This window comes from Camelus dromedarius, chromosome X (genome assembly GCF_036321535.1).
Source record: "Camelus dromedarius isolate mCamDro1 chromosome X, mCamDro1.pat, whole genome shotgun sequence".
NCBI classification, from domain to species: domain Eukaryota; kingdom Metazoa; phylum Chordata; class Mammalia; order Artiodactyla; family Camelidae; genus Camelus; species Camelus dromedarius.
In genome coordinates, this window is record NC_087472.1 from 113,353,671 (window position 1) to 113,368,348 (window position 14,678).

General features: G+C 45.5%; 1 long non-coding RNA gene across 1 annotated transcript in view; it reads right to left on the reverse strand.

Moving 5' to 3' along the window:
- Positions 1-2,165: 2,165 nt before the first annotated feature.
- Positions 2,166-14,678, reverse strand: part of LOC135320103 (uncharacterized) — a 49,665-nt gene continuing 37,152 nt past the window's right edge. Inside the window, exons 2-3 of the long non-coding RNA XR_010379294.1 lie at positions 2,589-2,851; positions 2,166-2,251 (exon numbers count right to left, since the gene is read on the reverse strand). This is a non-coding gene — a long non-coding RNA (uncharacterized LOC135320103). The remainder of the gene's footprint in view (positions 2,252-2,588; positions 2,852-14,678) is intronic.

A 14,678-nucleotide genomic window follows, 5' to 3' on the forward strand; every position in this document is an offset into this window, starting at 1 on the left:
GTTATACATAATATGTAACATTCTTACGTATTATGTATGACCAACACAGTATTTGTATATAACATACATATATTTGTATATAACTATTATGTATAATTAATAGAATACTAGTATGTAGCACACTTACCTTTTATGTAACATACTCATATTAACATTAGTATATAACTTACATACTAGTGTTAATTATACATAATATATAACACTTATCTCATATAATTAACATATTAGTATACAGCATAATTATATACCATTAACAGTATATAACAACATATATTATGTATAATTAACAGTATATAAGTGTTACATACTAGTATTAATTATAATTGGGTTAAGTGTGCTACACACTATTGTTAATTATATGTTATGTAATATGCTTATTAACATTAGTGTCTATGTCACATAATGTGTTAATCATACATAATTTGTTACAATATACACTGATATTGTTATACATAATATAGGTAAGTATGTTGCACACTAATATGTTAATGATATATACTAATGTTCATGATACATAATTATGGTATATACTAATATTAATGATACATTATGTATAATTAACATATTAGTGTGTAGCACACTTAACCCACATTATATATAATACTAGTATGTAACATACTGTTACACATAATATGTGTTATATTTGTTATACATAATATATAACATAAGTATGTTATATACTAGTATTATACATAATGTAGGTTAAGTGTGCTACAAACTAAATGTTAACTATACATATAAGCATATTATATAATATATAAACATTAGTATGTAAATATGTTGCATATTATACATAATGAATAATTGTTAATTAGACATACATATGATTAACATATTAGTATATAGCATAATTATATATCATTAACACATACACTTACTATGTATAACATAATCTGTGTATCATACTTTAATGTTATGTTAATTATACAGAATATGTTATATAACATACATAACACACTTCCCTACATTATATATAATTAACAGTGTCTATCACTAACATATTAGTATATAGCATAATTATATTTCATTAACATTAATATATAAGTATGTTAATAAGTATGTTATATACTAATGTTAATCATACATAAGTGTGTTATATATTATGTATGATTAACATTAGCACGTAAGTTATACACTAATGTTAATTACACATAAGTATGATACACATGTAAGTAGGTTGCATACTAGTATTAATTATATATAAGTATATTATGTACTAATACTTAAATTACATATTGTCTATTAATTTTATGTGTAAGCATGTTATATACTAATATGTTAATTATACAAAATATATCAGTAAATTGCATACTGATGTTATACACAAGTATGTTATACATAATAAATGTTAACATACTGTTTTTTATATTATGTATAACAAGATTAGTATGTAAGTATGTTATATACAATTGTTAGATATATCAGTACGTTATATACTAATATTAATTTTGCATAATATAAAAGTATATTACATAATATGTTTATACATAAGAGGCAAGTATGTTAGATACTAATGTTAATTATACATAAGTGTTACACATTATGTCTAATTAACAGAATATTATATATAATTAACAGTATATAAGTATGTTACACACTAGTATTGTTATACATATAAGTATGTTATATAATATACATATTAACATTTGTATGTTACATAATGTGTTAATTGTACATAATATATAAGTATGCTATACACTGATATGTTAGTTATACATAATATAGGTAAGTGTTGCACACTAATGTTAATGATATATATGTCACATACTAATGTTCATGATATATAATTTTGGTATATACTGTTATTATGTATAATTAACATGTATAATGTGACATAAGTACATACTGTTAATATATATTATATAACATACTTATATGCTGTTATACATAATATGTAACATACATACTTCTGTTAATTATATGTAATGTAACACACCTGTTATGTAACATTGTGTATAATTAACATTATACATATGTATGTCTAATGTACTTTGTTACACATAACATATATGTATAGTAAATGCAGAGAAATCAACACATGACACTACTGTGTCGTGATTCTGTATTCATTGGACATTGTATGTGTTCTAAATGTGTTGTATGTAATACACAGTACACATAATAACATACTTCACAGACATCCTGATGTTTGCTGGCTGGCTTATGTCCCAGGTCCCCGTCGAGGCCAGATGAGCACCTGACTCCCTTCTCTGCGGCAGGGTGGACCCGTCTCCCAGGTGTGTGTGCAGAACTGAAAGGCAGCATTGAGGGGTGGTGCTTGGAGATGGTGGAGGGGACCGTGGTCCCCCCCATCCTGTCCCATGTGGAGTGAGACCTCTCTCTCCACCGGTTCCCGATCCTTCAGGCTCTGCATCCCTGGTCACTCCAACAGCAGTCACCTCTGCCCCCGTCATCCCACGGCCCCCACACACACACACACACAGGTCACCTCTGCACCTGTGACATCACCCCGGGCTCCCTGTGCGGCTCCACCCCAAGCCCCTGATACAGCACGGCGGTTTCCTGGTTTCTCCACCAGCCACCCACCCCTCCCTTGAGGCCTGGAGCCCCAAAACCTCGTGACTCACCCATGAAAAAATAATTTTAAAAAGTCAGTGCCTTCCTTTCTCCTGTCTCCACAGCCTTTTCCTCCCACAGCCTGAGTGGAGACGCTCCCTGAGGTCTGACCCCAGCGTTTGACCTTCTCTCCCTGAACAGCTCAGCGGAGCCGATGGCTTCTGCAGTCGATCGACCACCTTCATAGTGGATGCAGCGTCTGGAGGCCCCTCCAACGCAAAGGCAGGCAGGCAGAGGACGACAGATCCGGTAGGCCGTCACTTCTGTGTGGGATCTGAAAAACACAACAAACTAGTGAGTGTAACAGAACAGAAACAGAGTCACAGGGAACAGACTAGTGGTGACCAGAGGGGAGAGGGCGGGGGGGGAGGGGCAAGACAAGGAGGGGAGTCAGAGGGACAAAGTACTTTGTACAAAACAGACAAGCTACAAGGATGCATTGTACAACCCGGGGAAGAAAGCTCATGTTTTTTAATAACTTTAAATGGACGATAACCTTTAAAACTTGTGACTCACTATACTGCGCACGTGTAACTTACAGAATAGTGTCCATCAAGTACACTTTAATAAAAAAATTTAAGTAAAGACAAGAGAGAAAAAAAGCTTCACATAATAATTACCTAATGCACATAAATATATGTGACATATAATTTATACGTTTAAAGTTATAATTACACACAGCTTGTACACACACACATCACGTGTGTACACAAGTGTTAAAATTGAATTTCCTACAGGATCAAAAATGACTATAACTCAATGAAAAAAACGTTTAAAAGAAAAAGCAGCTGGGTGGAGAGGAAATTGGGACTTTATGTAATATATAATGTTACATTTTTCCAAAATGAATAATGTGCACAACTGAGTTCCCCGCATAGAAGCATAAAACCATAAGCCATCCGCTGACGACTAGTTGTGAGCCCTGAGATGCAGTGATTTCACAGAAAAGATGACCCTCGGAGAGGATGTCACAGGCTGGGGTGCCTGCAGGCGTCCGTGGGTTCTGAGTGACCCGCGAGTCGGCAGCAGGTCATGGGACACAGAAACTCAGGCTCAGGAAGAGATGGGGTCTGGCTACACACGCAGGGGCCTGGGGGTGCCTTCTTCTGTCAAATTGTCCGCTCACGTCTTAGGGGCTGAATTGTGTCTCCCCCAGATTCCCACATGAAGTTCTCACCCCAGGACCTCGGAATGGGGCTGTGTTTGGAGACGGGGGTCTTTAAGGAGGTGATGGAGGTAAAATGAGGTCACTAGGGTGGGTCCTGATCCTCTAGCACTGGGGTCCTTGTAAGAAGAGGAGGTGAGGACCCAGACACACACAGAGGGACGCCCACGGGAGGACCCAGGGAGGAGACGGCCGTCCACACCCCAAGGGGAGAGGGCTCAGGAGACACCAGCCCTGCTGACACCTTGACCTCAGATCCCAGCCTCCAGGGCTGGGAGACATAAATGTGTGCTGTTTCTTTCTTTTTTTATATAAACATTGAGTACTTGTTTTTTTTTATTTAGTGGGGGGACTGGGGATCGAACCCAGGACCTCATGCATGCTGCGCACACAGCACCCCTGCGCTGTGCCCCCTCCCCTCTGCCGTGTAGACGCTCAGGCTGGGGAACTTTGACGGCAGCCCACGCAGACTCACCCGTCCTGGGTTTACAAGGAAACACTTGTACAAATTACAGCAACCGGCACGCCTGTGGGTCCCCGGTAGCAATTTGTGAAATACGCCAGCAGGCTTCGTGTTGGGGTCAATAATGAAAAAACAACCCGACACGCAGCTTAAGCTTGAGAAACGGAGCTGCGGGGTAGAACGGGAACGCACCACGAGATGTGATGTGATAGACTCGGACAGGCCCTAACCCTGCAAGCGGCACCGTGCTACGGGCGCGCTTCCGTGAGCTGCATTTGAACTGAAAAGCGTTTTGTATCCGCTGACCCCAAAACGTCAACGCGCGTCCTCAAGGCGTGCAGTCCTGCCGGGCGTGCGGCACGCGGCATGCTGGACGGGAGGCTGAGGAGGGCCAGGGTGACCGCCAGCCAAGAGGGTGCGAACCACGGGGGCACCCGTAACTGTGTGCAGCAAGCACACTGGCATCTGTTCCCTACTGTGTACACAGTGACCACAGGGGCATTCACAACCGACTGTATACAGCAAGCACACTGGCATCTGGAACCAACTGGATACATATTAACCACACTGGCATCCGTAAACAACTGTATACAACCACAGTGGCATTCACAACCGACTGTATACAGTGACCACACTGGAATCTGTAACCGACTATGCAGTAACCAGATGGAATGTGGAACCGACTGTACAGTAACCACACTGGCATCTGTAGCCGACTGTACACATGGTAACCACACTGGTGTCCACAACCGACTGGATACACTAACCATACAAAACCCACAATTGAATGAATACAGTGATCACACTGGCATTAACCGACTGTATACATAGTAACCACACTGGCATTCATAAACAACTGTATACAACAACCACAGTGGCATCCGTAACCGACTGTATGCCCAGTAACCACCCTGGCATCCACAATCAGCTGTATACTGTAACCGCAGTGGAATCCACAATCGATGGTATACAGTAACCACACTGGCATCCGTAACCAACTGCATACAGTAAATACAGTGGCATCTGAAACCGACTGTATACACAGTAACCACACTGCCATCAGTAACCAACTATATACAGTAACCATACTGGCGTCTGTAACCGGCTGAACGTAGGAACCACGCTGGCAACCACAACCAACTGCATACGCATTAACCACATGACATGCACAACCAACTGTATACACTAACCACACTGGCATCCATAATCAAGTTTATATTAACCACACTGGCATCGGTGATCAACTGCATACAGTAAGCACAATGCATCCACTACCTACTGTATACAGTAACCACACTGGCAGTACTCAGGAACCACACTGGCATTTGTAACCAACTGTATACACAGTAACCACCCTGGCATCCGTAACCGACTGCATACAGTAACCAAAGTGGCATCCACAACCGACTGTATACAGTACCCACGATGCCCCTCCCTGATCCTGTGGGAGCGCCCACTGAGACAGGCTGGGACCCAGGACCTGTTACTGCAGCGCCTGCCCCCGGGCAAACCTCTTCTCCAGCAACAGGCGTAAAGAAACGATAAAGGACCAAAATTAACCCCGTGTGTCTACAGTTGGGGCAGGTTATGAACAACAGAGAAAAAGTCCAAACGCAGCTGCCACTTCTGAGCAAAAGCAGGTGCCAGGTGTGCTCCCTGCACACAGCACCACCAAGGGGGTGAGCCGCCCCTCCTGCCCGACCCGACACGCCCCCACCCTCACCCCATTTGAGGGTCCTGCTCACCCCCTCCCTCCCCGAGCACCCCCCAAGGGCCCCTGTTTCTTGCTCTCACTCCTTCTGCTGCAGGACAAGTCCCAGCAAAGCCTCCCCTGAACTCCTTGTCTGGCCTCATCCATTTCCACGGAGTAAGGGGTCCAAGGACCCAGGTCAGGAACACAGTGACCTCCTGCCTGTGGGCATGCATGGCTCCAGGGCAGGACCATTGCCAGCTCCCTCTCTGCCCCTGCAAGCTGTAATAAAATAATGCACCAAATCCTCAGTAAAGTCTCTGGGAAGACGCCCCTTTGCTGTCTGCGCACTGTATCGTAACGACCGAGGACCCCTCAACGACCTTTTATTCCACCAACCAATGCCCGGAGAAGGGGCATTCTGTTCACTGGCAAGAAACAAAGCTTTGCACACAATTTCGGGTGACCCATGGGACACCGGAGTCCGCTTCAGGAGCCCAGGGTGGCAGAATGAAATCACCTTGTATGTTTTTTAAGCCTGTTTCTTGAACCAGGAACTCTGCAGCTGGACCTTCTGCCAGGAGAAACACGGTCTTCTGGAGACCTTTTCCACCCCGGAGGGAGGAAAAAGCCGTCTCACCCGGGGAGTACTTCTCCCTGACCTCGGCCAGTGTCCTCGAGGACTCAGGGAGGCTCCAGGCCCCGAAACGGGGCGGCCCTGTGTCTGCAGGGCGCGCCCAGCACTGCAGAGCTTGTCACGTGGGGCCCGCGAGTTCCGCCCGAGGGCTCTGACGGGTTTTCCCCCTCCCAGCCCCTTCCGATCACTCGCTCTTATAAAACAAAACATGTGATGTGTTCCACTGGAACAGACCCTGTTACGCGGTATTTTAGCTCACTTAGCCTTTAACCACTAACAGTGTGACTCATTCCCTTCTTGATTTTAAAATCCCGCTAGATAAAGCCCCACTCTCATTTTTCGGGTCCTACCAGGCAAAAAAGATGTGGGGTTTTTTTTATTATTTATTATTATTATTGGGCAAGGCGGGGGGCGGGATCCAGTGCCCGACACTCGGTAGTATTTTAACGGTGACTGACAGTCTTTCTGCAGCCGGGGAAGGTTGCACTCACGATGGATTCGTGAGCCAAATGCCTCTCATTCTCTGTTGAAAAGATGCATATTGAACACAGAAGTGGAGTGTTTCTACCCGAAGAGAAATGAGGGGCAGGAAACCCCAAACTCCTCGGTGTTTGCACGCACAGAAGACAAATCAACACAAAAACCAAGCATACTTCTGAGACGCGGCCACTGGGGGACGACAACCCTGATCTCAGGCAGAGGGTAAAACCGTAAGAGGAAAAAAAATCAAGGACGAAGTGGAGAAAAAGTACAGATACTGATGGAAAAAAAAAAGAACATAGTAGGGATGGGTGGGAACTAAGAAAAAGGAAGAAAGACCAGTCTCTTCAAAGAACAAATGGGAAAAATTAAACTCTATTGATTAAAAACAAAAGCCCCCTCCTGTTTCAAAGGGTAAAAGACACGTTGTCTCTGGGAGCGTGGGGTCGGGGGGCGATCCGCTCTCCGCGCGCGAGGACGGGAGCGCACGACGCGCGGACACTGTAGCGTGGCCGGAGCCGGGGGGGGGGGGGTGCCTGCCCAGGACAGGCGCCTCCAGCGCCCCGCCTCCTGTGTGCGGAAAACCTTTCGCCTCGCAGGCTTCCCCTGAGTTCCAACATATGTAACTACAGACGTGGGAAAATGCAGACACAAAGGGAAACAGTCAAGCAAGACAAAATAATCATAGCTTAGCCATCATGCAAAGTCAAGGACCCTGAGATCCCCCCTTGAGGGCTGTAGATCATATTCTGAGCCACGTCCTCTTAGCTGTTTTGCAGACCCTGGAACCCCCAGCAGGTGGGAGGAGTTAACTGTGTGCTGCCCACCAGCACGGAGACCCCAGACCACGGGGACCAGAAACTTGATGGCGTGGACTCCCGATGACCTCACCACCCGCCAGTCAGAAGACTCCACGAGCTGATCATGCATCCCATTGTCCCTTCCCTCCCCCGTCTTTAAAACTCTTTCCCTGAAAGCCATCAGGCAGTTGGGGTCTTCTGTGCACCAGCTGCCCTTCTCTGCTTGGCCCCACGTTGGGCACCTTGCAAATAAACACTGCTCCTTCCTTCACCACAACCCAGTGTCAGACCGGCTTTGCCGCATGCAGGCGAGTGGACCGAGGTTTGGTTTGGTGACAGTTATCTGTAAGCCCTGCCATCGACATGTCCAGTGAACAGGCCTGGGTACACGTGCTTCCTCTCAGCTTCCCTGTGACCCACCACGTGGGTGAGCACAGACCTGCCCTCAGGGGACTTAGAGAAGACAAGCCACATGGACATAAAATATGGAACACGATGCAGAGCCTTCTCCACGTTAAATGCATCTGTAGAGACGGTCTGGGGTGACTGGACACCGTCTCATAGGACCTGAGTAATGGAAAACCATGCGTTAGTTATTCACTGGGTAACACAGCCAGCGGGCTGAGGGTCTGACCAAGAATGTGAGGCACGCACTGTGGAACATAGCATGGAGGTGCCTTAACAAACGAAAAGGAGAGTTACCACATGGCCCAGCAACCCCACTGCTGGGCATGTCTCCAGGGGAACTCTAACTGAAAAAGACAAATGCACCCCAGTGTTCAGAGCAGCACTATTTACAATGGCCAGGACCTGGAAATAGCCTGAATGTCCACTGACAGATGACTGGATAAAGAAGCTGTGGTATATTTATACAATGGACTACTACTCAGCCATGAAAAAGAATGAAGTCATGCCATTTGCAGCAACATGGATGGACCTAGGGATGATCACACTAAGGGAAGTAAGTCAGACAAATATCATATGATATCACTTATATGTGGTATCTAAAAAGTGACACAAGTAAACTTATTTACAAATCAGAAGGAGACTCACAGACATAGAAAACAAACTATGGTAACCAAAGGGGAAAGGATAAATTAGGAGTTTGGGATTAGCAGATACACACAACCACATACAAAACAGACAAACAACGAAGTCCTACTGGGAACTATATTCAATGTATTGTAATAACCTTTAATGGAAAAGCTATATATATATATATGAACTGAATCACTAGGCTGTACACCAGAAACTAACAAAACACTATAAATCAACTCTACTTCAATAGAAAAGAAAAATAAATTTTAAAAGATTCTGAGGCGTGGAAGAGAAGGGGCAGTGCTTTGCCTCAAAGCCACATATTCACCTGATAACCAGAGTGGTTTTCCAATTGGGGGCGGGGTCAGGAGGGGCAGGTGGTTTGGGAAGTGCTGGGCACACTCAGCAGAAGGCCACGTGGGTCACTGTAGCGCAGCCAGCAGGAAAGCGTTCACTCCAGTTACTCTGCCGGGAATACACACTCCCTTTTTTTTTTTTTTTAAGTTTCAGGTTTTAGTCAGTTGCCTCCTGCTTTGGCCTTGAATTAAGTTTTTAAAACCCAATTTTTTTTTTAATTGATGTACAGTTGATTTACAATGTTCTGTTAGTTTCAGGTATACATAGTGGTTCAATATTTTTATAGATTATTTCCAAAAACGGCACACATTGCAAAGCGTCTGAGCTAAAAAGTCATAATTTCCCCTTAAATTGAGACATCTAAAGGTGCATGATTCTAGTCATTAGAAAATGCATCTTAACGTCCAGACAGCACTTAGCCTGGGTCTCCCACCTTGTCAGATGACTGTGCAACCCATGAAGAATTCAGCCCATCTCTTCCAGGGCTGTCAGACCCACTGCATGACTGACCGCAGCCCGGGCTGGATGCAAAGATGGGGCAGAAAGCGGAACAGACAGGCAGGGTAGGCCCAGGAGTCGTCTTGGTTCTCGTACTCTGTTCAGCCCCGCCATACGCAATTTCGGCAAGAACTGGTGGAGGCTGTCCTGGGAATCGTAACAGCTCGTTCCTTTTCCCCAGGTGGCCCTACTTGAAATAGGGCGGCAGTGAGCCTCCTACCCCTCTGTCAGGCTGCGCGGGATTGAATGTGACCCTGTAGGAATGAACGCACGTGGAAACCCAGCCCAGGCTGCAGACCCAAAGCCACCCGCGGCCTTACCGTGGCATCCGCCCCACTGATGATACAGGGTCCTCCGTGTCATGATGAAAAATGGCGCCTGGATCGCGTCATCCTGCTGGCACACACACCTCAGATCCCTCACCCGGCCCGCGGGGCTTGTGCTGCGCATACTGACGGAGACGCGGGGTCTTTGGGTGATTTGCACATCATAAGTGCCCCCCCAAGATTTGTTACCGAGCAAAGGCTCACTGCCCGATGTGCATGGAAGCCAATGAGGTGGCGTCCGCTTTCTGAGAAGTGACGGCTTTATCGTGAGGTCAGCCAGGCAAGGCTCAGACCCGTCTCAAACCCAGCGATGTGTGTGTTTACGGGGTGTGTGGAGTGAACGCGCGGGCAGGTTGAGGAACCACCTGTTAATTAAGGAGGGCAGAAGATCTGGGTATAAAGCCGCACTCCCTTATTCATCCTGTTATGAGCCCCAGAGAGCCCATGTTTGACGAAATGGGATATTAAAAAGAGTCTTTCTGTCCCTCAGCACCTGGAGAGAGTTAAGTGAGAAAACAGAGTTGAAAGTCCTCGCTACACACGCACACAGCGCACTGTGTAGACAGAAGAGCACCTAGGGATGATGGAGTGCAACCATTCCAGACCAGCGAGTCTGCACAGCCGACCTCAAACAGCAGACACGGCGTGTCTGGGCCAGCAGCGCAGAACAAAGAGAAATGGCCGCGTGTCGGCTGGACGCGTTTGGCGGGGCTGATAAGGGCCCCCCGACCTCCCTCCCTCCCGTATCAGCCACCGGCAGAGTCGTCCTGAAACGGAGAGGCATTACTCACGGGAGAGGGGGCCAAAGATGAGACGTAAGGGGGCGCACGTGAGAGGGAGCAAAACCAGAGCTGCAGGAGGTGACACAGTGTGCCGTCCAGCAGGACACGACGTCACGGCGTTCGGTCACTCATCGGATGTCCTCGACGCGGCCGCGGCCGTGATGAATGCACCTGAGGACGTACACCTGCCCGAGCTCCCCGGGGCCGCCACAACACAGCACCACAAACCAGGGGGCTGACACCAACAGAAACGTTCTGGAGTCCAGAAGTCTGAGATCAAGTTGTCAGCAGGGCTGTTCCTTCTGGAGGTTCTGGAAGAAACTCCGTTGCAGGTTTCTCTCTCCAGGTCGGGGGGCTGCGTGCCACCCTTGGCTTGCACACACATCTCTCCAATCTCTGCCTCCATCGTCACATAGCCTTCTCCTCGGAGCGTCTCTCTCTGCATCCTCTCATCTTATAAAGACGCCGGTGACAGCAGACTAAGGACCCATCCTACTCCACAGTGACCTCAGCATAATGTGCCTACTGACGTCTGCAAAGGCCCAGTTTCCAAATCTAGTCGCATGCTGGAGATTCTAGGTGGACATGAAGTTCCTCGGTGGACACTTACTTAACCCAGGGCAGCCAGGTAGCATATTCTCATAGGTCCCAAGTGCACAGGACCACAAGGAGACCTGGTGACTGGCCACACAGACGCCAGGGGAGAGGCACCCACTAAGAGCTTCCGATTTTCGTTCATGGTCGACCACTTGAGTTGCATCATTGCAAATGGCTTTTCAAGACCCAGCTGTCCCAGACGAGACCATCAAATAAAAATTCCAGGCTCAGGGCAGAAGAAAATGCATTTTAAAAGATCACTGCAATGTGGAGAGTTTCTAAACATAGATCGACATGCATCTCCAAGGTCAGGCAGAAGCACCTCTTGTTTTATAGGGAGGCATGAGGAAGGTTTCAAAGAATGGGGTGTCGGGGAGTGAGTGGTATGGTTGGACACCTCATCCCAGCAGGTCTTCCTGGGGTCAGTGGATTCTCAGGAGGGGCCGTGATGGTTCTTCCATGTCTCAGTTCTTGCAGAACCTCAAGGGCTAGTCAAAACCCAAGGGCCTAGACATTTGGTTTAAGAAGTTGTGGTGTTTACACAATGGAATACTACTCAGCCATAAAAAAGAATGGAGTCGTGCCATTTGCAGCAACATGGATGGACCGAGAAGATCATACTGAATGAAGTAAGTTAGACAGAGAAAGACAAATATATGATCTCACTTATGGGTGGAATCTAAAAAAATGATACATATGAGCTTATTTACAAAATGGAAAGAGACTCACAGACAGAAAACAAATGTGGTTACCCAAGGGGAAAGGGGGGAGGGATAAATTAGGAGTCTGGCATTGGCAGATACAAACTACTACATATAAAACAGATAACAAGGTCCTACTGTACAGCACAGGGAATGATATTCAATATCTTGTAATAACCTATAATAAAAATATATATATATGTATAACTGAATCTCCCTGCTGTACACCAGAAACACAAAATTGTAAAGAAATTATACTTCAAATTTTTTAAATTATTTAATGTATTTACTTTTTGCTATCCTTTCTGGTTTTCTTTATTGAGATACAATTCACATACCTTGTAAGTGTACAATTTAGTGACTTTTTGGGTTTTTTATGAGGTCAGCGTTTAGTGTTTTCACAAAGTTGTGCAACCATCCCCACAGTAAGTTTTTTTTTTTTTTGCTTTTTTGTGTGTGTGCTTATGAGGGGGAGTTAATTAGGCTTATATATTTATTTATTTCTATTTGGAGGAGGTACTGGAGATTGAACCCAGGACCTCGTGCATGCTAAGTATGCACTCTACCACTGAGCTATACCCTCTCCCTACAGTTTTTTTTTTTAACGTTTTTCCATCACCACTAAAAGAAACATCTCACCCCTTAGCCATCTCCCCACATTACCCTCCACTCCATGCACCCCCCCCCCGCCCGAAGCCCTTGGCAACCACTAATGTCCTTTATATCTCAATAAATTTACCTATTTTGAACTTTTCCTATAAATAGGATCACATCCTTTGTGTCCTTCTGTGTCTGGCTTCTCTCATGGAGCATCCTGTGTTTGAGCATCATCCACGTCGTAGCCTGTGTCAGAGCTTCACTCCTTTTCCTGTGTCAGTAATACTCCCCTGTGTGGATGGACCCCATTCTGTTTATCCATCCATCCATCCATGGATGGACACTTGGGTTGCTTCCATTTTTTGGCTGTTGTGAATAATGCTGGTATGAACATCTGTGTGCAAATTTATTTCATCTATATATGTGTATATTTATATACACACATTTTTGTTTTGGTTTTTTTTTTTGTGTATATGTATACACCTAGGGGTGGAGTGGCTGGATTATGCGGAAGTTGTATCTTCAACACACTGAGGCACTGACAGTCTGTTTTGCAAAGTGCTGTGTCCTCTTCCATCCCCACCAGCAGTGTAAGAGGGTTCTGATTTCCACTCACATCCTTGTCAACACTTGCGATTAGCTGACTTTGAGTTTAGCCATCCTAGTGGCTGTGAGGCGATATTTCCCTGTGGTTTTGGTTTGCATTTCTCAAGGGGCTAATCTCAATGCACATTTTTTCCCATGTAATTGTTGGCCATTTGTATATCTTCCCTGGTGTGATATCTCTGCAAACCTTTTGCCCGTTTTAAAACCTTGGGTTATTTATTTTTTTATTATTGAGTTATAAGTGTTCTTTTTATATTCTGGATACAAACCCTTTATCCAATATATGATTCGCACCCCCTCGAAAAGAACTGCTTTATTTCAAAGCAGCTTGACCAAGTTGGATGGAGAGCTTTTAAATAAAAGCATTTTAAAGCAAACATGTTTTGTTTTGTTTTGTTTTACCTTCTGGGAGGGTTAAAACGCCAAAACGGGAAGGCTGTAAATAAAGCTATTTTGAGGGGAAAATGGGAAACCCCTTGGTCTGCATAGGAAGCAGCGGGAGATGAAGATAATTTATTATCAGATCTTAAGCTCCTTGGCCATTTCGTCTGTTCACAGGTATTCCCAGGTTTGTCTTCCGTGCATCCTCCCCATAATCTTCTTTTTTTCTTTTTTGCTGGAAACAGAAAGTGATGTATACTGCAATGCTGGCCATCCTTGGTAAAACATTATGGCATGAATATAATAAAGCTGTTACTCTGCCTTTTAAGTTATTTCTCGAGGCATTAAATCTGCTTTCCAAGCCTTTTTAAAGTCCTCATGAATCTGCCAAACACACTGATTAGTTTATACCGGGTGCCTCAAGTTTATGAATTGCCTTCCTGAGGAATAAATAAAATCATGGGAAGACTCCTGGCCTCTATCAATATTTTGCAATTGCTATACCTGAGGATGCTCCAGCAGCATTTGTCAGGGAACACTCCGACCACGCTGAACCCGGGCCCCGCGAGGCCGAGGCCCGGCCTCTTCAAGTCGAGTGCCGGGGGCCGGGACCGTGCCGGGCACGTCCGATTCCTCCTCTGTTCCAAATTGAAGGGCGGTCATTTTCCCGTTGCATTTTGCATCTGACCTTCCCAGTCCCATCCTCGTCTGTTCAGAGAACGGAATGGATTTTTGGATCTCCTGGGATTGTCCACAAAGACGTCCTGTGCGCTCACACACGAAGATATTTCTAAGGCGCATGCAATGAGCCTTCCTCACTGGAAAGTCCATCGTGCAGTCAGCATTTTGTCTGGACCAGTGTATCCAGTGCCCTCAGGACCAGCAGAAATGAGTCAGAAACAACATTTTTATCAGGAGGAAACCACGACAGAAGGTGAACTGTCTTTGCCCAGGAAGGGCGGCGTCCACGCCCGCCCACTGCC